The 25,100-nt window shown below is 44.1% G+C and overlaps 1 pseudogene; it reads left to right on the top strand.

Moving 5' to 3' along the window:
* The first annotated feature begins 887 nt into the window (after nucleotides 1-887).
* LOC148016708 (signal recognition particle RNA) lies at nucleotides 888-1,125 on the top strand (annotated as a pseudogene).
* Nucleotides 1,126-25,100: the final 23,975 nt, after the last annotated feature.

The following is a 25,100-nucleotide window of genomic DNA, read 5'->3' as shown; positions in this document are numbered from 1 at the left end:
GTGATAAAAGACCGCAAGGTTGCGAATAGGAAGGCACAGGTTGGAAGAGTGTATGGTCACTCGCCTTCTCCTCGCTAGCCCAATTACGCAAGGAATTGTGCACAAATTGTGGGACTGCGCAAAACAATGCCATGTGTTTTGTAAAGCATGGCGGTCTATTCGAAGAACGAGCAGGAACAGTGCGCTAAGCTTCCAATTCGAGGAGGGAGAGGAGGTTATCGAGGTGAGCCCAATAGTTAAGTTACCGAGAACCTATAGATTTAAGTTGGCTATACTTGCCGGGCTTTTGGTATGAGGCCCTTCTTGACCCACCGTTGATGGTAAGAGGAAGACAAGGGAAGTGGAATGGCAAAATATAAACGGTTACAGCTCCACGTATGACATAGGGGATATAGTGAACACGTATGCTGAGCGCAGTACGAGTGTCCGTGCAAAGCTCATACAACTAGCACCGTCTAGAGTTCATAACGATTCCGGCATCCATGCATAATAACGGCATATACCTACGCGTAGGTAATTTATTTACTTCAAGAACAAAAGTCATATGTCCAAGTCCAAGTCAGAATCCAAGCGAACGCCGGCGGCCGGACGATGATGCTCCGGATTTCACGGGAGGCAGGACGGCGGCTCCAAATATAGGCGTGTGCCTGGTGGAAGCTGGATAGTGTCCCACATGTGAAGCTTGCCGCAAAATGTACGATTTAGATAGCCGCAGTTGGCGCTCGCTCGCCCTTTCGCTCCTGGGTGTATTGTGACGCCTGTAACCCGAGGAGGGGAGAGTAAACAGTTGTGTGGATGCCACCGGTCACGTGCACTGAGATGTGGGGCTGTTTCGCTGCCTTTGCAGCGGCGCCCATCTCCAAGTCAGTCGCGAGTGGACGAGATCGTTGGCTGTTTCGCTGCCTTTGCAGCGGCGCCCATCTCCAAGTCAGTCGCGAGTGGACGAGATCGTTGGCTGTTTCGCTGCCTTTGCAGCGGCGCCCATCTCCAAGTCAGTCGCGAGTGGACGAGATCGTTGCCGCCCGGAGGTCTGGCAACTCTCCGTCCTCGAAGTAGGGGAGACCGCATGAGGCCGGAAACGGAGCAATGCTACCCCTCGCTCCAGACAGTGGAGGGACAACGCCACCTTGTCTGCAGGCCGACCGTCGGCCTCCTCTCAGTCCCCGGTGACAAACCCGATCTTTTATTCATTTTACGTACGTACATTCTCACACGTGCCACCGGTCACGTGCACTGAGATGTGGGGCTGTTTCGCTGCCTTTGCAGCGGCGCCCATCTCCAAGTCAGTCGCGAGTGGACGAGATCGTTGGCTGTTTCGCTGCCTTTGCAGCGGCGCCCATCTCCAAGTCAGTCGCGAGTGGACGAGATCGTTGCCGCCCGGAGGTCTGGCAACTCTCCGTCCTCGAAGTAGGGGAGACCGCATGAGGCCGGAAACGGAGCAATGCTACCCCTCGCTCCAGACAGTGGAGGGACAACGCCACCTTGTCTGCAGGCCGACCGTCGGCCTCCTCTCAGTCCCCGGTGACAAACCCGATCTTTTATTCATTTTACGTACGTACATTCTCACACGCGCGTACTAACTAAGGCGCAGCCTTCCCCCAATTTATTTTGGTTGCCCCCTCGAGGGCTACTATTCCACGTGCTCGAGCACCGGCACTACCCGCGCACGCACATACCACCACAAGCTACAAAGCACTACACTCGTGCAACCAGGTTAGCTATTCGCTCGGAGCCTGCTATCTACTTGCCAGCACCACATTTCTTGGCACAAGAGAGAGGCACTCCCACCCCATGCGCGTTTTCCAACACCAACACCCATTCTTCATGGGACTTGGCAAGAAAAGCCACCCTTCAATGTAACCGAAATCGAGTAAAGCCCCATCATCATACCAATGCCCGCTCCCTTTTGTATAGGAAACATCCACGCCATTGGATCCGGTCTACATGAAAGCATACAAACGAGCAACAACTCTACACGGGCCTCAGAGAACTTCGCTTCTCGCCTTTCGAGTCGTACACCGCTCCATGGAGCCGTACGGAAATGGGGATACGAAGGTGGTGTCAAAAGAAAGATGCTATGGCAGTGGTAGTACCACCGCGTGACCGCAACATGGTTACACAACCCACCTCGCTTTATCCCCATGGAGACACTCAGACCTTCTTCAAAACTTCAGCATGCTCCCATTCGAGGGAGCTTTTTTCCTCTTCCTCCTGACATGTTCGGCGAAAAAATCGCCCCTTGAACTAGTGCATAGCCATGTGCAATCATCCAGCCGCCAACATCGCAAATATATGAAAGACAAATAAGAGCGGAATGCGGGGCTCGTCTCATTGGGAAAGCGGCTTTTTCACTGTAAACTAAGAATACAGAGAAGAGTGCGATGTCTGCGTCAAAAGATGGTGCTCACAACAAAACTCGGCTCCCACAACATGGATACACGACCAACCACCACGGTTGACTGTCATTGGGTGTAACTATCCCACATACATCCGAAAATATGCAACCTATGTGGACCTACGGGTGAGCTATCGCGACACATTGGCATCCAAAGTTTTGGACCCAAAAAGTGCTGGACCATCACCTAGATCTGGCACATCCACGATGAAAAGTGACAGTTGGAAGCCCTTTTTTCGGAGCTATACAAGGCAAGGAGTTTGGGCTGGCTATGTACACAAATGGCTAACTACGTGGTCGATCTTTTAGCTGGTCGCTTGATTTTTTGATGTGGTCTAGAAAGAGCTATTTTTTATGCTTACCCTAGCTATGCATCTGTTGAATGAAGGAGATTCACCTTCTACAATAGAGCGGGAGAATCTTGAAGGAGCCTTGGTTGATGAACCCTCAAGTTCACGTGAATTTGATGAGGGTTCCACCACACATGATGTGTATGAAGTTAGTTTAAATAAGCCTACTTGGGCCAAAGACTAGATCTATTATACTATACTTATGTAGTGGAGCTCGAACTTGCAACTCTAAATGATGTCTGTGGACACAAACAATCCTACTTAAAGGGGATGTCTTCACATGGAGCTACAACAACTTAAAGGGGATCCCCCCTACTGTTTCTGTGGACGCAATCCTCCTGAAACAGGGAAGTAAGCTGGACTAGTCTTTCCTATAGAGCATACAAAATGGTGCTAAGTGGTGGTGATAAGGATAAAGAAGAATAGTCAAATTCATTTATATACGGACTTTAAAGAATTGAATAAGCAAATAGTCGAGGATTACTGTGCCTTGCCTTTCATTGATAAGATTTTGGATCAATTAGGGGTAAGATATGTGGAGTATTTTTCTAGGTATAATCAAACAGCCATAACCAAAGAAAAGAAGTCAAAAACAACATTTATCATAGCTTTTGGTACTTTTAAAGACCACGTGATGGCATTTGGTTTATGCAATGTCCCAAGAGGACAGTCAATAAGTCCTTCGGTGATATTTCACTTGAGGATCTCGATGTATACATAGATGATGTGGGTAATCAAGAGCTTGTTGTATTCGGTAAAAGATTTTGGTATTATTGAGAGCACTATATTGCTCTAAATCCATAGGAATGTGTACTTGGGGTGCTTATAGTTTACTCTTGGGCCATTTTTTGAGTGCACTTGTCATTGCTACCAATCGTGAAAAGGTAGTTGTTATCCGAGCCATGAACCATCCACCCACCACTCCCAGGGAGGTCCATAGTTTCATCTCATCAATCTTGTACCATCATAGGTTTATTAGGTATTGATGTTACCTTTTAACAAGATTAGGTATTGATTTTGTTGGACTTGTGCATCCTTCATCAACATCGCATAAGCTATAAATTATTGTTGCAACATATACTTTACAAAGTGGTTTGAAGCCCATGAAATTGTGAAGGATAATGATAAGGAAATGGCAAGTTGTATCTTAGAGAAAATTATATGTCAATTTGGTCCTTTAAAAAGCTAGTCTATGTTTGTGGAACTCACTTTCTAAATAAAGACATTGACAGAGGCTTTGAACATCAAGCACAACAATGGGCAAGTTGAGAGTACCAACAAGTAACTTCTTTAGTACAATTGGTTGAGATTAGATTGCAAGTGATATTGCATCAACCAGTGGGGAAGAAGAAGCAAATGAAAGCACTTCATGATTTGCATACCAAGAAGTAAGCTTTTGTGAAGGGACAATTCATATACTAGATGTATGATGTGAACTGTTTCCTTGAAAATTGGAGTACAAGTGGGATGGATGTCATAAATATTGTATATAGGTAAAAATGGATCTGCAACCCTTCTAACAAATTTTTAGGTGGTAGAGTGTAAAAGTAAGGTCAACTTTATTAAGCCTAAACGCTACTATTTTTAGGGGGATGACCTAATTGTAGATCCATTTGGTGCAATGTTTCCTGAAACAATCTCATTGGAGTTAAAAATTTATCCGTCCCTTGGGTAGTTTTTAGCACTTGCATCTTCTCTTCCTAATAATCGATTTTTTCAAAAAAATTGGTCCTTTCAAAATTCCATTAACAATAAGCCTCAAAAACCTAAAATTATTCATCAAAACTATATGGGTCATCCCTTGCTGTCTACATGTGGCTTGTGACAATTGGAATTCATGACTAGCCCTTCATCCTTGTTAGTTTAAGATTGAAGCAACAAGAGTAGTGCTATTTCATTTCACTTGATTAGGAGTTCTAAGGGTGGTAAGATTTTCTTGTCAAAGTTCAACACCCTTAGCTCTTCTTCAGGCTTAGGTCCTTGGCCAATTATTGCAAGAGGCCTCTACCTATCCTTCTTTAAGTTTCCATGTCTGCTAATATTTCTTTCATGGGTCTCCTTATGTGCTCTATCCTCATTGATTGGTCATACTTATGTGATAAGGTGTTGTAAATGTAGTGAAAAATCCATGGGATCTAGTGCATATATTACTAGATTTGAGGTGCTACTACTTATCAACCTCTCAAACTAATTGAGATTGAGCTCTAAAGATCATGCAAAGCTTCTCAAAACATCACCATAATGTTCTTGCATAGAAACATATCAAAATTCCTGACAGTGAGGTATGTTGTCCTGAATATGCAGAAAACTGTCTTGAATGTACAGTAGTAGTCTTGTAGGTAAAGTTGATCCAAAAATGAACTTTAATCGCTGCTCAAATGCATTCTGCAGAATCAAATCCAAGTATGTAACATCAACCATAAGCATGAATACTTGGTTTAGAATGTTCGAGACCAAGTCTGGAAGCAAGACATAATGCATACGTAGTCAAAATGTCATTCAACCCTATTATTCCAACAATTAAATCTCTATCAAAACCAAGCAAAATGATGGCTCTAATCATGGACATAACATCTCCAAGTCATGTAGCACCTAATGGACATCAGATCATCACATAAGTGAATCATAAGCATTATTCACTCAAGAAATAGTTGCTACCCTTTTTATTACATTGAACGTATATCAACCCCAAGTGTAATACTACACTTCTGCTCAGTGCCAAGCATTAGATGCAAAGTCTGGAGCACAACCATGATGCCAAAAGAAGAGGAGCAGCTTTGCTGTAGGTCATGAGCATGCTAAAAACCAGATGTGCATACCCATGGTGATGATGCCTTCAGCCATGAAGAGATTGGAATGTTGGTCCAAGTGTTGTGGATGATGGGAAGGGTCCCTAATAAGTGGCCAATGATGGCTACCAACAAGCTCAAATGAAGAAGGAAGCTTCAAGCTTCAAGAAGAAGCTTCCAACCTTGTTGTCCTCCTTGCAAACTCTTCACAATGAGCTCTTCTTCAACTTCAAGCTCTTGCATCTGAAGAAATGCCAAGTTCCTGATTGCCTGAACCAAGCTCTGATACCCCTTTGTTGAGTTAGTTGCAATGGAGCTTCTGTGTAGAGATACATGTTGAGAGAGGGAAGAGACAGAGACACATGATTTGTGGTATTGAAGAGTATACTTCAAAAATGATTTTAGATAGGTATATGTACTATGTACAACCTGGCCCTTATGGGCAGGGGACATGGACAGTGCCCTTTGCCCTTTATCCCAACAACCATAGTGGATAGGGAAAAGTGATGAAAATGAAGGGTTTTGAAGGTAGGATGCGAGTGCATGAATGGGTGGTATCTTCTTCACGTAGAATTTTCCTCACCTCTGCATGACTCACTCATGCTGTGTGTGTGTGTGTGTGTGTCTCCTCCTCATATCATGAGTTGTAATTGCGAAGAGGGGGGGGAGGGGGCTTCCTTTAAATAGTTTCCAAGGGGAGGCTTTGTCTTAAGACAAAGATTTAGTAATAGGGGACTCTTTTCGTTAACTATTTTATTATATGAGGAGGAATTTTTGTTTATTAGTTAGCTTTATAAGGAAGAAAATATTAATGGAATTAGTATAAATTTCTAACTTTATTCATACTTACAAAAACAAAAAGAGGGGGTGTAAGGGTAAGGGCTCTGTAGGTATACCAGGGGGATGCATACCGATGCACATATATAGGGGGTAGTACTCAATCAAGCTTTGCTTGGGTTGTGCTTCTACATATGATTCCCTAGGCTTAGTGGTGGGCCCTCAAATGTGTAGTGTCACAAGGGTGTAGTCCTGAGGTATGCTTCAATGTGGTATCTTTCGATATCATGAATGCAAAGATTCATTGATATAACTTGTGTATCTTTCCACTATGCCATTTCTATGCCTCATGATAGGTTATGACTTGAAATCCCATGAAGGTCCGTAACACATGGTATAAGAGCAACTCTAGCATGGAGCATACTAGCTCAATAGGGAAGGAGGCTCAGGATTGTGGATAGGATCCCAATGCATTGTGACCCGAAAACACCAACATGACATGATGTGACAGAACACAACACGACACAACATGGTGCGACACCCCACGTCCCAATGCCCCCCTGGGTGTGATACTTGCTGAAAATAAAAGTTAACTTGATGTGCAACAACCAAAGTTGAGAAGGAGCCCTGGTGTGATAAGGACACACTGCATACCAATCAAAATGACTTGGAGAGAGCTCAAACTATGGAAGGACATTGTTTTTGAAGAGGATGACAAGCTATGTCAATGGATCAAGACCACATACAAGAAGGAGTTGCAGCTCAAATAGATGGAGAAAATATGAATAATCAAGAACTTGGAGAAGGCTTAGAAAGGAACAGATGCATAATGTAGCTTGGAAGAGAGAACTGAAGAGCTAGATGAGGACCTAGAGGAGGTTGACTACCAATTGATCATGGTGTGTTAAAGAGCCATGCTATGGCAAATCAAGGTTGCCCGAGACCTTGATATGGAGCTACAAGGAGAAATTATGTTGAGGTGGGATTGGGAGATTACTTTTGGATCTAAAGAAGCCAATGGGCAGACTGAACCATACTTGAAAATTCCAAGAGTTGAAGAATGGATTGAAGCAATCCAAATAAGAATAGAAATGCCAAGAAAAGCTAAGAAAAGAAGCAGGTGATAGAAAAAAAACATTTCTAGTTAAATGAAGAAGAAAAGGAAGTGTACTAACAATTAGGAGCCAATTGCTACTACCCGAAAGGCTACTATAGGGAAGACTATCATGAAGATCAATAATCTAGTGATTACTACCCAGAAGAAGATGGATGCTACTTTTCTGAAGAATACCCGATCTACTTCCACCTGCTAAAAGGAGATTACCCCTATGTTGACTACCCCCTAGAAGGAGAAGAGTACTACCTCTACCCCAAAGGAGTTCAACAAGAAGATAAAATGATAGAGTATTATGGAAAGGGAGAAGGATGGAGAATGGATGCGAGTTCAAAGATCTCACATAGCTGACGTGATATCCCTCTCTACGAGTGTAATGAGCTTACCTTGGTGCCCGATTGAGTTTCTTCCTCCCTCAAGCACTCTGATAGCTCCATGATTGGTGATGCAATCTCAAGCATCCTCAAGCCTCTTCCTCCAAGCTCCATCCTCCATAGCCACGTTTGAGACGAGAGAAAAGAAGAGAAGAAGAAGAGAGGAGATGGTAGAGAGCTTCACCTCCAAGATCCCTCACTCTCACACACTCACTCTCACACACTCACTCCTTCACTCACTCATACTCCCTACCTCAAGCAACCACACGCAAGAAGCAAGAAGCAAGAAGAGAATAGAAGAAGAGAGAAAGAAGAAGAGTCCACTTTGCCATGCACCAAAAAATGAGCTCTCATTCACTTTTTGAACCTTATATACAGAACCCTCTTTCCCTTGGGCGGTCATCCCCTTTTTACATAGCCGGCCATATCCTAGTCCCTTTTTATTCATTGTTCTCCTATCTTCCTAGCTTCTTTCCTAACGCTTATCTACCTTTACAATTTGCACGAGTGAGAGCCCGCCGGCGCTCTTTTACAGAGGTTTTGGCTATGCCTTCATATTTAAAGGTGTGCCTTCTTGCTTTGTGGCTTCCATGGTTGCGTCTTGTACTCCTGGTGGTTGTTTCCATGCTTTTAGATTTCTCTTGAGCGGCCCACTCTCTTGTAGGGCACCCTTTCCTTTTTTCCACCTTGTGCTTTTCCTGTTGATGCCTCATTTTCAGCTTCCTTCACTTTGCAGTAAACATTACCCCCTTCCTAGTTGAGTGCCAGGCCGAGTGCCAGCCCCATGGCACTACTAGGTGGTGAGTCGGATGGTGTGGCTGGGGTAGCCAGGTGATGTTTTGAGTTTGGATATGAGCCTTGTTGGAAGGTATGTTGGAGGGATTCATGCCTTTGAACTTGAAGATAAGGTTGGACGAATTCGTGCATGGAGAGAGGCAGATGTGCGGATCCATCTTTAAAATTGAAGATATAGTTGGACAGATCCGTCATGTGGTCCTCAGTGTTGGCTGCCTTCTCCTGTGTTGCTCCAAACGAGCTTCTTCATTCACTTTTTGACTAGGGTTGTTGCATTCGCTCCTTGCTTTGTTGTGCCTGAATGGTGACATGTAACATAAAATAGGGAGTGCATTGCATGGATGATGGGGCCTCTGGTCGGGGTCATTGTTTGTATCTGGAAAGAAAAGAAGGTGCACTAATTGGGGGTGTTTGTGCCTTATCGTTGAGTGCGTGGTGCCCATGTTTGTGGAACTGGGAGTTGGGTGCCCTCGGTGGTGTCCCACACTTGAGGACCCAATTTGTGCCTAAGGGAGGTGCGGTGCAGGGGGCTTAGGGTGAAAGGTCAAACCATAGGCAAGATTTATCTTGCTAGGTATGCCCTACCCTTGATGTGCCCTAAGCATGTGTCGTGGGGGCTGAGGCTAGGCATGGAAACCCTAGATGCAGTGATTGTGGCGCTCAAGGTGCTTTTGGGGGGTTTAGTGTTTCTAACTTTTTTTTTTTGGACGTAGATGAGCATAGATGGCATTTGGATGCAAGGGGTGCTCTTAGGCTCCACCCTAATCTTCCTCGGATGATTCGCGAGGTGGTCTTGGGGACTTAATCAAAAAGGTGTGGCTCTGCATGTATTCCTTGATGTTAGCCTTTGCATTAAGAGGTGTGGTTGACAAGAAAGGATGATTACACCTCGTAAAGTGGCTATCGCTCATATATTCAAGAATTCTCATACAAAACGAGGGAAGCAGGGTTGCCCTCATCATGAGCCTAGCCATAACGCAGCTATCTATTCCTAGTTTAATGTGAAAAAAGAGTGGGGAAAGGTGGGCCTCCTTAGCTGTTGGCTTTTGTTTAAGTAAGAACCTAATGGTCCTAATGTAATTGCAAGTAGTTATGAAGGTTGGGTCTAGGTAGGAAGAGAAATCCTTGAGGAAGTGGTTGATGGGTGGGTGCAAGTCCCTTGCTTTAAAGATCATGCATTCCTCAGGAGTTGTTGCATTGACATTGTAGATCTTCAGGAAGTCGTACCTACCATGCACCCCCTATCATAATCCACTTCGTGTTTGCGAGGATAGGGCATGTAGATAGGATCATTGTGTTCTTCCTGTAGCGTGCCACTGAAGGCCATCCATGCATCAAAATTGGTGTCCTAGATCCTCCTCCACTACTTTTGTTGTGGCTCGTAACCTCGGACAACTTTGGGAACCTAATGGACCTTATCCTACCAGTAGTCTATGGGTTCCCACCTCCATTGTGTGATTACATTGCTTCGCTCCTTGACCCCTTGGTTCGCTAGAGTATTGCCCAAATGAATGATCCTTTCCACTACCTCCAGGAGTAGGACTCGGTCCAGGCTTGTTAGATATGATCAATGCCCCACCCTCATTAGGTGCTACCAATGATCCATGGTGCTCAAAGTTGTAAGGCCCCCATTATGAGGAGAAGCCAAATGTGAGCCCGGACGTTGGTTGAGTCCTGACTTGTATATCAGATGAGGTCTATGTGACCGGATGGCAAAAAGGTGACCGTTGTGGGTCTAATCTTTGGGTTAGACGGAGTGGTTAAGCTGATAGCAACTCGAGGTGCATTGCATCGAGTTGCGGGGTAAGGGAGTTAAAAGGGGCCCCTATTGTGGGGTCCAGGGGCCACAGCGGACCCCCTAGCGGGGGTTCGGGGGCAGCGTCCCCGGCCCAATGGTAAAGGGAATATTCCCTGGCCGACTAGTGGAGGCTCATATGGCAAGTCGGTCAGGCCGACCTAATAGCCTTCGCGGGCTATAAAAGCTAAACCCCTTCACAGCCATTTATCATTCATCTTTCACCCAGTCAGAGTTATTGTTCCAGCTAGCCTTAAGCTCTTCACCTATCTTCTGTCTAGATCGCCATCTAAGCTTCACATAGTGAAAGTGCACGGGTGGATATAGCCATCTTTGTATCAGTTGTTTGGAGTTAAAGAATTTACTGATTCTCTCTTTCTCAGATTCTGTTTGCTGCGCCATGTAATATTTTACATGGTATCAGAGCCCAAGGGGCTCTAGAGATCAGAGAGTGTGCAAGAGGCAAAGGCTTCAACAGCAAAGAGAAACTATGCCGACTTCCGGAAGCGGTTCTGGCACATCAGGAAGCGGTGCAGGAGGTGGTGTTGCTGTATCGGCTATTCAAACACTGAGGATTCGTCCACCAACCTTCAACGAAGGCAAGTTAGATGGTACAAACTACACCTTGTGGAAGTTCAAAATTACAACTATCCTTGATTCTTATGAGCTTCTGGAGACTGTGCTGGGGACTGACGCAGACCACAGCCTACCCCCGACCCATCAAATCCTAGTGTGATAATTCCTCCAAATGCAGATCTTCTACGAGCTTGAAAATGAAGGAATGCAGATGCATTGTGTGCCTTAGTTACAAGCTGTTTTGACAGTGTTCTGACTTTGATTCAGCATACAACCAAAGCATCAGAGGCTTGGAATGTGCTAAGGAGTTAGTATGAAACATGAAACCAAACAAGGATTCAAAACTTGGAGAATCAACTAGCAGCGGAGAAGTTTGCTGAAGGAGAGACGGTTGAAGCATTCATCACTCGGATTAAGAATCTGCGCGACCAGATGGCTGGCAATGGGATACAAAAGACTAGAGAAGAGCTAGCTCGGAGGTGTCTTCGGATTTGTCCACAAAAGTTTGATGGACTAGTAACTGCCCTTAATACTCAGGTGAGACCTCAAGCTTTGACTTTTGAGGAGTTTTGTGCATTATTAATGGAGGAGGAGTTGAGCTGAAAGCCCGAGAAGGAAGCAACAATGGAGATGCTGCATTCTCTGCCAATGCAAAAGGCAAAGGTGGTTCCTCCACCAAAATGATGGTGACAAAAAGAAGAAGGGCGAAAAGAAGAAGTTTCAAGGAGAGTTCTTCTACTGCAAGAAGAAATGACATGCAATTGCAGATTGTCGTGTCAAGAAGGCAGATGAAAAGAATGGTACCCTTAAAAGTAAAGGGAAAGAGACAGCCAATACGGCTGAAGCAGAGCTGGAATTATTCATGGCGACCATTGAGGAAGTGTGCTCCTCGGCACAAGAAGAATCTACCACTGACTCATGGGTGTTGGATAGTGGGGCCTCCCGTCACATGACCAACAAGAAAGGTCTATACAGTTCTATGCAGCCTCTACAAGAATCCATCACTGTGACGGTTGGAAATGATGATAAATGCCCTGCTGCGGGCACAGGTACTATTTCTTTTGTTGCTGCAAATGGTGAAGTCAAAAAGCTTTCAAATGTGTTGTATGTTCCCGAAATTAGGAGAAATCTCTTATCAGTTCTGCCATAACTGATCTTGGTCATGAAGTAAGGTTCAAGAAGACAGGTGTAGAAATTCTTGATAGTGCTGGCACAATTTTTGGCAAAGGAGAAAGAGGGAACAACCTGTATGAGCTAAGTGCTCTTACAGCCACCGCTGGAGTGGGCACAAGTAAGCTTTGGCATGAAAGGTTTGGACACATTGGATTTGCAGTGTTGAAGGAGATGCAAAAGCAAGGTATGGTTGCTCACCTACCTACAATAACTGAATTGAAGGAACCATGTGAAGCTTGTATGATGGGCAAGCAACAGAGAAAGGCATTTCCACAAGAAAGCAAGAATAGAGCACAGGCTCCTCTAGAGTTGGTGCATGCTGACTTGTGTGGTAAGATGCCTACACAGGCCTTGGGGGGATCTTCTTATTTTATGTTGATTGTCGACAACTACAGTAGGAAGATGTGGGTGTACTTCCTTCATGATAAGGCTCAAGCTATGGCAATTGATCATGGTGTGTTAAAGAGCTATGCTATGGAAAATCAAGGTTTCCCGAGACCTTGATATGGAGCTACAAGGAGAAATTATGTTGAGGTGGGATTGGGAGATTACTTTTGGATCTAAAGAAGCCAATGAGTAGACTGAACCATACTTGAAAATTCCAAGAGTTGAAGAATGGATTGAAGCAATCCAAATAAGAATAGAAATGCCAAGAAAAGCTAAGAAAAGAAGCAAGTGATAGAAAAAAAAACATTTCTAGTTAAATGAAGAAGAAAAGGAAGTGTACTGACAATTAGGAGCCAATTGCTACTACCCGAAAGGCTACTATAGGGAAGACTATCATGAAGATCAATAATCTAGTGATTACTACCCAGAAGAAGATGGATGCTACTTTTCTGACGAATACCCGATCTACTTCCACCTGCTAAAAGGAGATTACCCCTATGTTGACTACCCCCTAGAAGGAGAAGAGTACTACCTCTACCCCAAAGGAGTTCAACAAGAAGATAAAATGATAGAGTATTATGGAAAGGGAGAAGGATGGAGAATGGATGCGAGTTCAAAGATCTCATATAGCTGACGTGTTATCCCTCTCTACGAGTGTAATAAGATTACCTTGGTGCCCGATTGAGTTTCTTCCTCCCTCAAGCACTCTGATAGCTCCATGATTCGTGATGCAATCTCAAGCATCCTCAATCCTCTCCCTCCAAGCTCCATCCTCCATAGCCACGTCTGAGATGAGAGAAAAGAAGAGAAGAAGAAGAGAGGAGATGGTAGAGAGCTTCATTTCCAAGATCCCTCACTCTCACACACTCACTCCTTCACTCACTCACTCTCACACACTCACTCCTTCACTCACTCACACTCCCTACCTCAAGCAACCACACGCAAGAAGCACGAAGCAAGAAGAGAAGAGAAGAAGAGAGGAAGAAGAAGAGTCCACTTTGCCATGCACCAAAAAATGAGCTCTCATTCACTTTTTGAACCTTATATACAGAACCCTCTTTCCCTTGGGCGGTCATCCCCTTTTTACATGGCCGGCCATATCCTAGGCCCTTTTTATTCATTGTTCTCCTATCTTCCTAGCTTCTTTCCTAATGCTTATCTACCTTTACAATTTGCACGAGTGAGAGCCCGCCGGCACTCTTTTACAGAGGTTTTGGCTATGCCTTCATATTTAAAGGTGCGCCTTCTTGCTTTGTGGCTTCCATGGTTGCGCCTTGTACTCCTGGTGGTTGTTTCCATGCTTTTAGATTTCTCTTGAGCAGCCCACTCTCTTGTAGGGCACCCTTTCCTTTTTTCCACCTTGTGCTTTTCCTGTTGATGCCTCGTTTTCAGCTTCCTTCACTTTGCAGTAAACATAGTAAACATTACCCCCCTCCTAGTTGAGTGCCAGGCCGAGTGCCAGCCCCATGGCACTACTGGGTGGTGAGTCGGACGGTGTGGCTGGGGTAGCCAGGTGACGTTTTGAGTTTGGATTCGAGCCTTGTTGGAAGGTATGTTGGAGGGATTCATGCCTTTGAATTTAAAGATAAGGTTGGACGAATTTGTGCATGGAGAGAGGCAGATGCGCGGATCCATCTTTAAAATTGAAGATATAGTTGGACAGATCCGTCATGTGGTCCTCAGTGGTTGCCTTCTCCTGTGTTGTTCCAAACAAGCTTCTTCATTCACTTTTTGACTAGGGCTGTTGCATTCGCTCCTTGCTTTGTTGTGCCTGAATGGTGACATGTCACATAAAATAGGGAGTGCATTGCATGGACGATGGGGCCTCTGGTCGGGGTCATTGTTTGTATTTGGAAAGAAAAGAAGGTGCACTACTTGGGGGTGTTTGTGCCTTATCGTGGAGTGCGTGGTGCCCGTGTTTGTGGAACTGGGAGTTTGGTGCCCTCGGTGGTGTCCCACGCTTGAGGACCCAATTTGTGCCTAAGGGAGGTGCGGTGCAGGGGGCTTAGGGTGAAAGGTCAAACCATAGGCAAGATTTATCTTGCTAGGTATGCCCTACCGACATAAAGGTGGGGTCGTTCCTTTTCGAAGGGAGGGTGTTGCAAAACACCATCCACGCCTCCAGGTTGACGTAAAAAATGCGCCGCCTCCAGGTGGGTTGGCAATTATAGCCTTCCACTGTGCGAGATACCTGGAGGACTTTGTCTTGCCAAAACTCGCGGTCCTCGGCCCCCCAAGCAGTTGGGTGTGCCTCACGCTCTTCTAACCATTTAGCCTTGAGCCGGGCCCCCATGGCGATGACATCCTCCACCAACTGAATGGGCAGCACCCTATTCAAGGCAGTGGGAAACTCGAAGCGCAGGTCGAAGGGGTCTCGGCTATACTCCTATTGCTCCCAGATAATCATTTCAGTGCGGTATTCAGCGGGGGAGTCTTGGGTGCGCAGCGGTGCCCTAAGCATGTGTCGTGGGGGCCGAGGCTAGGCATGGAAACCCTAGATGTAGTGATTGTGGCGCTCAAGGTGCTTTTGGGGGGTTCAGTGTTTCTAACTTTTCTTTTTGGACGTAGATGAGTATAGATGGAATTTGGATGCAAGGGGTGCTCTTAGGCTCCACCCTAATCTTCCAAGGATGATTCGCGATGTGGTCTTAGGGACTTAGTCAAAAAGGTGTGGCTCTGCATGTATTCCTTGATGTTAGCCTTTGCATTAAGAGGTGTGGTTGACAAGAAAGGATGATTACACCTCGTAAAGTGGCTATCGATCATATCTTCAAGAATCCTCATACAAAACGAGGGAAGCAGGGTTGCCCTCATCATGAGCCTAGCCATAATGCAGCTATCTATTCCTAGGTTAATGTAAAAAAAGAGTGGGGAAAGGTGGGCCTCCTTAGCTGTTGGCTTTTGTTTAAGTAAGAACCTAATGGTCCTAAGGTAATTGCAAGTAGTTATGAAGGTTGGGTCCGGGCAGGAAGAGAAATCCTTGAGGAAGTGGTTGATGGGTGGGCGCAAGTCCCTTGATTTAAAGGTCATGCATTCCTCAGGAGTTGTTGCATTGACATTGTAGATCTTCGGGAAGTCGTACCTACCATGCACCCCCTATCATAATCCACTTCGTGTTTGCGAGGATAGGGCATGTAGATAGGATCATTGTGTTCTTCCTGTAGCGTGCCACAGAAGGCCATCCATGCATCAAAATTGGTGTCCTAGATCCTCCTCCACTACTTTCGTTGTGGCTCATAACCTCGGACGGCTTTGGGAACCTAATAGACCTTATCCTACCAGTAGTCAGTGGGTTCCCGCCTCCATTGTGTGATTACAATGCTTCGCTCCTTGACCCCTTGGTTCACTAGAGTATTGCCCAAATGAATGATCCTTTCCACTACCTCCAGGAGTAAGACTAGGTCCAAGCTTGTGGATAGAGGAAGGAGAACTCGAAGGGTTGGGATTGGAGCTCCCGCTGTTGCCAGATAGTCAGCTCCTATGGCCAATTGATGGGATGATGATCCTTGCGTGGTGGCATGGGCTCGTCAGGAAGCTATTGTGGCCATGCTCGTGCTCTTTGCTGGGCTTGCTCCACAAGTTCCCGTTTTCTTCTTCTTGCAACAATAATGAGCTAAGGAACTTGGGAACCATCTAACTCTTCTAAGGGTAGATCAGACAAGGGCGGATTGGGCTCTCTGATTTGTAGTTCTTCCTTGAATGCATGCTTGAAGTCCGGCCCTTCCTCAGTGTCTTGTTCGATTGTAGGTTGGATTGGGGGTGGATGGGGCTGCTCTTGTTCCTCGAATCCAAGTTCCTTGAGCTCATTGGTGGAGAGGCCGGCTTGTCGTAGGTAGTTGCATTGTTGCTCCTTGGTTATGCTTGGACTGGTTGGGAGTATGCGTTCTTGCAGGCCATACCTTAAGGCTCTGGTTGTCAACTCCAAATTCCTTTTCATTCTCTCCACTAAATCCTCTCCTTCAACTTGTCTGACATGAAGCAAGTGCTCAAAAAGGCTTACCCCTCTACGTGTTGGAGTATGCTTAAGCAGCCTCAGCTCTAGATTCTACGAGCACCCACTTGCACTCCGCCACTGCTAGGCACTCTGTCAACCTTCACACTCTTTCAAAGTTGTGCCTCTCCCACCGTTGTGCCTTCTCTTCTAGATCTTCCTTGCTCCTTTCCATCTCCTGAGACAATATCATTACCACCTGTTGTTGTTCATCCCATACTTCCAGCATTTGGATCTTCTCTTTATCTTGATAGTTCAACTGCTCTTTAGCTATTCTTCTACCTTGATCAACCCACCACGAACAAGTGCTGATGGGCCTCTGTGAGCCTTTCTAACTGATCTTCAGTAGTTTGCACTTGGCTTTCTAGCTCCACCAGGTGCAGTTTTCTTTCGGTCATGGCCATGTCTATTAGTCCCTCCACTTCCTACTGGGCATTTTGCAAGTTGTCTTATAGGCTCTTGGTTGCTTCTTCTATGGCCTCTTCCTTTTCCTTCAACACAACTCCTATCTCTCTTTACATCCTTCCTTGATCCTCCATTGCTAACCACAACTGGAATACCAGGACATCCTCCTGTTCTTGGTGTTGAGCTTAAGCAACTTGCTTAGGCAGCATCCAACGCTATGACTAGAACTGAAGCTGTGGGTTGAAGAACCAAATGAGCCAATTACCACAGACTTACCTCCCGAGCACGACGTAGAAACTCAAATACCGAGTCTGATGCTGAACTCCATGCCTAAATCCTTGCACATCAATGCTTTCTAGGAAGGCACGAAAAAGCATGTAGTCCTGCCAGTCCTAGCTCTAGGGGATGTCACAAGAAAGGGAATTGTAGACACAGGGGCAAAAGTGAGTGTGTTAAGCCATGCACTACTCCAAACTTGGGGTTACACACTGGTTGAGACTGCTATGCTCAACGTCACTCTGCAATCCCTGAGTTGTAGGAGAGCCATAGAGTGGGGCCGCATCAAGTAGCTGAGGGGTGCTCCTTGTGTCTATTCTATGTGGTGTATAATACTAATATGTGTAGGGACTCCCTATGATGAGGAGTTTGGGAAGGGTTATCCATTGGACTACGAGCCATACAAAAAAATATCTAAATTAGAAGTTAGATATGTGTGTAGCCTCTGGATGCTCCTGGTTGCAAGGCCATGGGTTGTTTTGGTTGAGCATAGAGGCCTAGCTAGAGCCTTAGAGCCAATGTTGGACCCATTTTAGGTCCTGATTTTTTTATGCCTTCTGTTGACCCTCTATAGTGTCCTGTAGAGCCTCTGTCTTTGTTTTATAAGTCTTTTTTTGCTTATGTGAATGTTTTGATGGATGGATGTTTAGTTTGGGAATGTTTTGCAATCTTAGGAGAGGAAGAATACAAGCTCAAAATAGCTCAAAGAAGTAGAAGAAGTAGCTAAAGAAGACTTGAAGTGAAGACTACAATGACAATGATAGTAGTGAGTTCTCTAGGGATATTGTAGTGGCTTTAGTGACTCTTCATATCAGACATACCTCTTTTGTGAGGGGTATCCACAACCAATAGAGGGTTATTGAGGATTATTGATTGTATTTTAGAGATTGAGAGAAGACTATGAGGACATTGAAAATGAATTCTATATCATGAAATTCCATTAAAAATGGAGCATTCTCTTCTGTTTTTTGGTTCTTTGATGGATTCTAAGAAGAATATGAAGAATGTGACCAATTTTGTTAAAGATAAAGCCATGGGAGATTGTTTCTATGATGTTGCATGAAGTTTTGTTGTGCTTGGTGTTCTTTTTCCTATTGCAGTTACATAAAGGATGAAAACATGCTTATTGATGAATACAAGATAGATTTTCTTGTAGTAGATTCCTTGCTTCCTTGGTATTATCTAGAGTGCACTTTCAAAACTTCCTCCTTCAGGGCAGATGCAGTTAGGACCACAACTTTGGGTTCTGGTAGAGAAAGGTGACATGGTTGGATCATCTTTAGCAAGTGGTCTTTGAATTTTGGGACTAGATTCAATAGCTATCCCAAGGGAATGGTAATGGAGATTGAACCCCACAAAGTTTGGGTATCTAGTTTGGTTGGAATTTTCTATGTGGAGGACAAAGTCTTGGTTGTAATTGCAGGTTGATCCCTTTCACCATCACAGGTTGTGCAAGATTAGGAGTCAATGATGGATGTTGCATCATAACTAGTACTCTGATGATCGCTTTGGTTTTGGAAACTGTTGACTTTGGAACTAGAATCAACTATAGTCTCTACTGGGGTGCCAATGTTTTTGCAATCCCTTTTGTACTTGTGAGTCTTGATTCTAGTACATGCAGTGATTACAGGTCCCTCAACACTACTAGTTTTTTTTACTGTCACTACAACCACCTAGTGGTGGACTTTCTCTTGTTCACCCTAGGAAATTCTTGTGGGCTTCTTCTCTCTACCTTTTAGCTTCTTACTTGATAGGGTAACCACATTGATCTTTGGCATAGGGAGCTCTTTGATTTCAACCATATTGATAGATGATAATGGAGTCTGATCCTAACTTTGCTATTTCTAAGCATCATACTTTTGGGATTCAAGACACTCAGATCTCCAATGGCCTTCATGCATACAAAAGAAACATGATTTATTTGGGGGGCAGTAATATCCTCTACTGCCTTTCTGCATTGAAATTATATATCAAAGGGAAATCATGCTTGCCATGCCTTGTAGAGTTGTAGTTAACTTCATGTCACCTAGGTAGGCTAAGGATGTAAGTGGGGTTTCCTCTTTCTGATGGTGGCAAGCGGTAGAAGGCCACCCGTGCTTCCATATTGTCATCCAATGATGTTCCTTCTCTAGGCAAGCTGAGACTCGTAACCTTTTATAGTATGTGGCACCTCAATCATGTTGAGAATCTGCCAATCACACCCTATGTATGCCCCTTTGTATGGAACAACGAGGCTAGGGAGATGCAGTTCATTCTAGGAAGAGAGAAAAATCCCATAGGCATAGTGGATGTAGTGTGCTACCAAGAAATCCTATATAATGATGTACTTGACTATCACTTTCATATGATGATAATGCAATAGTACTTGTCTCTTTCTGTCAAGTGTCTGTGTCATTGTCAGTCCTACACAAGATTGTGTTTATGAGTTCAAGTCTCAATCTTGAAACCTAATTCACTTGTGTAACGGTTGTCTTATTTGTCAATGTCAACATGAGTAGTATCTTCATCTTCCATCCTCCATAGTTTCTGCCTCTGCTATGCTCTAGATCTCGCATCTTTGACATGGTATCAGAGTACAGCTGAGCATGGCTTAGCTCTTCTTTGCTCTCTCTCAGTTCCTCTATAACTCTGGTCACCATAGTTCCAGCCCATGACTTCATCTCTCAACTCTACCTTCACTTGAGCTTCCATGGCAACCATAGCCAGCATCACCCTGTCAGCTTGAAGCTCTTATATCTCACTCCATAGGTCAAATCTCCTGGAGCTTCCTTCTGGAAAAGTGTTCCTCTGCTTCCAGAGCTTCTTCTTGACACATCAATCACTGACTTTGGGCAAGCATAGCTTCAGCATCATGAAAATTCTCAATCTCTGCCCTGTGTCTGCCATAGCCAGATAGGACCTACCTCACTTGGAGCTTCCATAACTCCTCAATCAGGCCACTTCAGCTCTTGCTTCCTTCTAGGAGATTGTTCTCCTGCTCAATGCACTCCACCCTGACACATCAATTGATCACATTATTGTGCCCTGACGTTGGCATTGTAGAAATTGTCGCCTCCTGTCCTGATCTGCACCATTTCTGATCAAGCTCTCTATGCGCGTCATACTGCCCGCTGTCGTGTTGCTGCGCATCCGAGTCGTATACACCTCCATTTCCTTTGTTGTGCATTTGTGTTAATTTTCGCGTGTGATTCATTGTTTGTGTGATGCATTTTAATAATCCGCATCCAATGTATATATTCCCTTAGTGCATGCGCATGATTTTGTTTGGATGCATGATGTGCGTGTATTAGAAAAATATGAAAAACTGATGCCAAAGGATCTTTGTCCTGCTGCTATTTGTTCTAGCTCTATGTGCAATGACAGCCTTGGTGCAAGTGTTTTGAAGATATGCTACAAGAAGGACATTTAAAAGGAGGAAGCAGAGTTGCTGCAAGATATGCCTCTTGCAAATAATCTTGGTTGCTTGGATGTCAATGTTAAATTAATGCAAAAGGCATGGTGACATATTGCTAGCACAGCAATGCTTTGACAAAAATTATGCTCATGTCAGACTTTTATAAAAGTGCTGGAATGCGGGAAGAAGCTAATGAGATACAGAAGATGCGACAATGTTCCATGAGATTACATAAGAAGCTAGGAGAAGCTTTTGTTGAAATTGTCCACAGACTCTATGGTTTTGTGGCAGGAGACAAAAGCTGCATGGATTCTCGAGACATATACACAAAAATCAAGAGATTGGAGTTTCAGATAAATGAGGAAGGTCGCTTGCCTAATTTTGACATGTGAACAAGAAAAAGAAAAACTAAAAACAGAGGAGAAAAGGAAGGGGAGAAGAGACTAATTCGAGAGAAAATTCGAATGGTGAATAGAGGGAAGAACTGACGCCAGAGGAAAGAAAGCGAAAGGTACGGGGATCTCTTGGTTTTGTTGTTGGAGGTAGCATCCATTGATACAGGCATTCTTGATGACATCTTGGAATCTGGCGCAATCCCAGTGATTGCATCAGTGGCAGCTGATCACAATGGCATCCTATTGGATATGAAAGATCCACAGTCTCTCGTCAAGGTAATAGATATCAAAGGAATGCGAAAGCTGATTGCTGAGGGGAAGGAAACTGTAGATTGTGCTTTTTGATGGACATTATACAGAGGAAAACGAACCAAAGGGGGGGAAAGCAGAAATTAGTAGTTCTGATGGTGTTATTGGATCTGCTGGCCCTGCAATTTCAGCCCGAGTTGGGTTAAAAGCTTATCGATTGATGATTTGGGGATAAAAACTTCTCCATGATGAATTGGGGCAAAGACTTGTCTTCACGGGTTCCGATATGAGATGCTGACACAGTAGGACTTGCTGAATTGTTGCTGCAAATTTCAGCCAGAATCCGGTCACTTAGCGATTGATGAATTTGCGAAACCTATCAATCATGAATGGGGGGCTCGACTGAAGACCTGCATGTCATCATGGCGAAGACAGAAAGGGGAATCAGAAAATGAAGGCAAGAAGGAGGAGGAGTGTTGTGTAAATGACGGTAATAAATCTCACGATTATTTAGCCAGCACCGCCTGCTTCAAAGCCTCAAAGCATCGATGATTCCTATTCCGTTTTTATTTTGGGCAAGATATGAAGGTATTGTCAGCCTGTGCTGTTTTTGGGGATTGAACCTCTGGGCAAAATTTTAGGAATTTCGAAGCTTTGTTGTCATTCACCTATCCTATTGCGAGCTCCAAACTTGAATTCAGCCTTGACTTGCAAGCGCACACTACTGAGAGGGGAGCACTGATCAGTCCGGAGAGGGAAAAAAAAAAGGCATGCTTTCTTCACAAGCACTCGGATTATTACGTATGAACAGTGGAGGCATACATACTCAAAAGATGACAGAAACTCGTCTCTTTCCAAACAAGCGCTTCTGGGTGGTGTATCTGGAATCATTGCGCAGGTCTTTGTGCCAGAATATCTCAATTCAAGGTCATTACTAGCCGTGCAGTTTTGGTTAAAGTTAGAATGCAATCAGAAGGTCAACTTGTAAGTCTTGGATTTCAGCCTCGCTTTCTTTGCACAGAAAGAATCACCGCATTCTGACTCTTCTCACGAGACCCCCTGCCAATCTGAAACAGCAGCACACATTACTTCTCATCAAAACACACCTCGGATTCACGCCTGCCATGGGAGAATACAGTTGGGAAGTTGTGGCATTTACATAACGTGCAGTGTTTGGCTTGCATTGGCCTTTGAAAAAGGCAGGTGCGATTATGCAAATGCTTGCTAGTGTTGGATGTAATGAAACTGAAGCACAACTACTGCAATGGAATTTGTTCTAATCATAGAGGCATTGATGTATTTGCATAGCAGGGGCATGTTAGAATGATCAAAGAAAGACATAATATGACAAATCCTCAAGCCAGGTCCATTGAAGTATTTGTCAGCTAAGCCTTATTAGTCAAAGGGGTGGCATTGAGCTTCTTCATCCCACACTACTGTTGATTTGTATACTACAAAGAGTCATCCTGTGGCAAGGCATGGTAGCAGATGAACTACTGGAGCTGAGATTTTGCCTTACTGATGTTGGTACAGATATTGGACCAAATAGATATGTACCTGCAACAACTGTTGCATCCTTAAAGGAAAGCATTCCTGCACAAGCTGGATGTTCAGAATGAGCACTCATGGATCTCTTGTAATTTTTTTTGACAAGCAATATAGTGATCTTTGGCATTAAAACTTAAGATCTTCTTGTTAGCCTCTTTCCTTGCTGTATCTTGAACCCCGTGTTCTGCAGCTCTTGCACGAACTCTACGACACCGCGATCTGGTCGATTGCTATGGGGTTTGATAGCCCATGAAGTAAGCTATATTTCTATAAAAAAAGTTTTGAAAATCATCAAGTACAACTCCCGCAATCTGAAAAAAACCGGGCCCTATCTCAAAAACCCTAATTCCACCATAGCCAAAATCTCCCAAGCTTATTTTATTTCATTTTCACACTCCTGACACTCAACCCAAGCCTTTGCCACTCTGATCCAGTGTGTTACTGAAATTTCCAGCAAGATTCACCACTCAAATAATCAAGGAGGGGAAGCATAAAAGAATCATCATCAGCATCAACATCTAGTATCAATTATTCAAGATAGTATCTCTTGAGTGTTGATTAACACTACCTTCACTTGTATCTTTTGACACATTACGATTTCAACTCTGTGCTGGAAAGTTTCAGAGATTTTAAGCTGATTCCATCATGGAAATGCCAAGCATGAAGTCTCTTGGGTGGTTACCTGTCATAAAGAGTAACATTACTCTTGTTGCCCATTTACATTGCATGCAAGACTTGGCTATCTTACTTGCAGAAAGACATGGAGTTGTCTACATCAAAGTTCAATCAATGAATCCATCAGAAGATTTTGAAGACATTTCCACTACCTCAAAGATGATACCTTTGCTTGAGGGGGACATGGAGATGAAGACTGAAGCTGCAAGCAAAGACAAAGAAGAAGAAGACCAAAAAGACCATGAAGAAGAGAAGAAGGACAAGAAGAAGATCTGCCATGAAGACCAAAAGACCACATCATTCAAAGCTGAAGAACCAAAGATGAAAGACAAGAAGATTTTCCATGCTGACAAAGAGAAAGCATATGCTGAAAAAGACCACAAGGGCCTATCGGTCCTTGTCTCTCATTTTTTGTTTTAAAAGCATTGTACCTGCCTTAATGTTCCTTTCATAAGCTTGTAAAAACTCCTCATGTAGCCTTGTACTACAGCCTCTGTACACTTTGTGAGGCCCTTGTTACAGCCTCTGGATGTCCACCATGTTTATGGTACCCACACTTAGCCTTTTCTATGACAAACTCTGGTGTTTTGCCATGTTTGTGGTATGCCCACACTTTGCAGGTGTTGCTCACTAAAGCCTCTACACACTTTGTACCTTCAGGTTGTGATTGAGGAGGGGTGTTGAGAATCTACCAATCACACCCTATGTATGCCCCTTTGTATGGAACAGCTATGCTAGGGAGATGCAGTTCGTTCTAGGAAGAGAGACAGATCCCATAGGCATAGTGGATGTAGCGTGCTACCAAGAAATCCTATATAATGATGTACTTGACTATCACTTTCATATGATGATAATGCAATAGTACTTGTCTCTTTCTGTCAAGTGTCTATGTCATTGTCAGTCCTACACAAGATTGTGTTTATGAGTTCAAGTCTCAATCTTGAAACCTAATTTACTTGTGTAAAAGTTGTCTTCTTTGTCAATGTCAACATGAGTAGTATCTTCATCTTCCATCCTCCATAGCTTCCACCTTTGCTATGCTCTAGATCCCGCATCTTTGACAAATCACCTTATCATGATAATAATCTACTAATTCACATTGCCACGTCCAAGGACTTAAATCTTTTTCTCTAGCCATCTTTTCTCTAACCTTAATGATAGTTGAATTACCTTCTACACAACTATCACACCTTTTTGAGCCCACTTTGAAAGTTAAAAGTAAATTGCACAGGTGATTCTTGAGCTCCCATTGTTCCCAAGTGATGAGTTCTCTATCCTAGTTGATTGATAAGTACTCCCGTCTCTATAGAAAGGATATGTTTGGCACTGGTTGAGTAGTGGTTGCCAGTGAGCTTCCTTCTACTTCTTTCCACCCATTATCTTCTTCTCCTCATGATTTCCATAATACTTCCTGGAGGGCTAAGTGGTATTTCGATTTCTATGGTGGTTTCTATTTGTGGGCAAGCTAATTACTCATGTTTTTTTTTGTTCCTAGTCTGCTTCAAGCACAAGTGAGATGGTGGTGCTTCCATGGTTTGGGTGGGTATCACCTTCAGTTTGTGTCGGCGGGTATCTCCTTCCCTGCAACACCATCATTCCATCAGCATCTTTCATAAAACCCTACCCCCTTCTCTCATGAATT

The sequence above is a fragment of the Lygodium microphyllum genome, chromosome 23 (assembly GCF_053477565.2).
Source record: "Lygodium microphyllum isolate KBCC chromosome 23, Lygodium_microphyllum_v1.1.10, whole genome shotgun sequence".
NCBI lineage: Eukaryota > Viridiplantae > Streptophyta > Polypodiopsida > Schizaeales > Lygodiaceae > Lygodium > Lygodium microphyllum.
This window is presented reverse-complemented; position numbering and strand designations above follow the sequence as displayed.